We start from the raw sequence: 2,682 nt of genomic DNA, 5'->3' as shown, positions 1-2,682 counted from the left end.
TGTGTGTGTGTGTGTGTGTGTGTGTGTGTGTGTGTGTGTTTTTAAACAAACATTTTAAAGCTCTTCCTATTTTACCAAGTCATCTACTACATGTTGAAGCATGATATTTCTTCCTGTCTCTCATCTTATTTTTCTATCACTCTCTCTCGTATGATATAGATATTACCAAAGTATATCATGAAATGTCTAACATTTATCTTCATTTTTACATTTCTTTCTCTGTGAACTTTGCATTGTACATGTAATGCAGTCACAACGTCTGAGGTAATATTTAACCCTTTACTGTTTGATTTCAAAGAGCTCTCTACGATGAAGAGAGTAGACAACAATACACTTTGGCATTATATTGTATTACCAGTAAGGCATTTTCAATTGTTATTTTTTTTTTATTTTTTATTTTTTTTATATGTAATGCCATAATCTATTCTCTCCATGCATTTGAAAGTGTACAGGGTTTCAAATTACTTTGCAAGTTTTCATTTTGTACTCAGTCGAATATTAAATAAATTTGGCTCATACAGTACAAAACAACATTTATTTCTTCAGAATTGTTATTTTCTCCCCTTTAACAGTGCTGTAAGTTGACCTTGTTTTTAATGCCCTTATGCTTGCATGTATAATGAGAAGCATTTATTTGCATTCGTATTTATGTTCCTGGCAGAAGAATTTTTTTATATAACAAACAACTAAATTTCAGCAGGTTGCTAAGATTTTTTATAGTGCCTAGATATACCAACTTCTCAAGGTTTTTATTGTTTTGGGAATGCATACTGTTACATTTTTATTGTAACATTGATTAAAGGAATAGTTCACCCAAAAATTAAAATTCCAACATTAAGATACTTTTAACCTCAAATGAGTCCTCTATCTATAATATTGCTTTCTGCAGTGAACAATTTGTCTCATCTGAATCAGGAGAGATATATGCACAGATCAAGCACCATTTAGCAAAAACAATCCAAGTAGTTGGGGGATGGACTTCTTTTTCACTGGAGGAAGCTTTATTATGGATTATGGACTTGTATTTTAGCTGGAAGTGACAGTTTAAAGTTAAAACACTTTTAAATGGGGGTTGTTTCTTACAAACCCATTCACTGCAGAGGATCTATTGGTGAGCAAGTGATGTAATGCTAAATTTCTCATATGTGTTATGCTGAAGAAACAAACTCCTTTACATCTTGGATGGCCTGGGAGTGAATACAATTTCAGCAAATTTTCATTTTTGGGTGAGCTATTCCTTTATTTCATGGGAGGCCATTTCTCATTTGTGTAAATTGTTTAAACATTGTTGCATTTCCAATTGCTTCAAATTGCCAAATTTTCATGAAAATGAGTGACTTCGGGTCACTTCCTATCATTGGCAGTTTAAATAGAAAATGTTTGTTTGCTTTCATACTGATGATCTTAGCATAAGCTTTATTACCAAGGCAAGTTACAGGAAGATGCTACAGTTACAACGTTTACTACAATTACTACTGATTACTACAATTACAACAGGTAGCTACGATGCTTCACTTAGATATGAAGATTTTGAGCAAATGCATAAAAAATGGGTAAATGAAAACTTAGAAACCTTTTTGTGAAATCACTGTTGTTGTCCTTGTAATATTCAGTCTTTTAGCCTCCCACTGTCTGTTTGAAACAACACCTTATTTTGGATGTCCTGTCATTTCCTCTATAAATGACAGGCAATCCTCCAGTACAAAACTCAATTCCTTCCCAAAACTTTTTCTTTCTTTTTTTTGCATACTGAAAGACTACATTTCTTGTTCATCTTTTCTGCCATTATGTCCATTTGAATGTATTTTTTTCTTTTTCAGGAAATAGTCCTTGTCAAATCAATTCGTGTTTTCAGAGTTGTATAAAACATCTTGCATTATTACCTCTCTTTCCTGACAGAAACGCTTGACAGGTGTCCCTTGACATCTTGTTGCTCGTGGTTAAATTGTACTTGATTAACAGCACTCGAGTAAATTATTATCACCTTTGTTGTTATAACATGCAAATCAGCAGCAACATGGTGTATGTGGTAGTTCTTGATCTAATTTATTACATACTATGAACTGAAATCCCATTCATTTTCTCCATAGGAACTTTCTCCATGATTTTTAAACTCTACAGGCCTTTAAAGACCGACCTACTGTGAGCTACAATATTATTAATCAATGGTATAGGCTTTTGTTGAAGCCATCTGCATTATTTACTTATTTAACAGTGAAATTTCTGGTAAAAAGCTACATTACCCGTGATTCTGCAAAGTAATCTCCACCAATCAGAGAACTGAAACAAACTGGATCAAAAGAACTCTTTAGCACCTTCTCACTCCCACTGCAAATAACATAAGAGTCAGTCTCCATATGCCTTGAAACTACTTAAATACTACTTAAATGCTTATTGGGAATGCTTATTTGCTTCAAATCAAAGTTGTGATTCACTTTGTAGCTGGTTGGCTTGTTCATGGCTCTTCAGCAAAGACTTTTTAAAAAATCCCTATGGGGAAAATTAATGAAAAAAAATATACTTCTAAAATCAAGGCTGCTGAAAAAAATGTCCAGGCACTGTTGTGCTCTATTTTATATATGTTACATTTAAGAATGAGTCACATAAACGCAGACGCAAGCACTTGGGCAATGCTCGGTCTGGTTAAACATACTTGACTTGCCTTTGACATTAAACACGATA

The sequence above is a fragment of the Sinocyclocheilus anshuiensis genome, unplaced genomic scaffold (genome assembly GCF_001515605.1).
Source record: "Sinocyclocheilus anshuiensis isolate Anshui unplaced genomic scaffold, SAMN03320099.WGS_v1.1 scaffold582, whole genome shotgun sequence".
NCBI lineage: Eukaryota > Metazoa > Chordata > Actinopteri > Cypriniformes > Cyprinidae > Sinocyclocheilus > Sinocyclocheilus anshuiensis.
Note: the sequence above shows the minus strand (reverse complement) of the source record.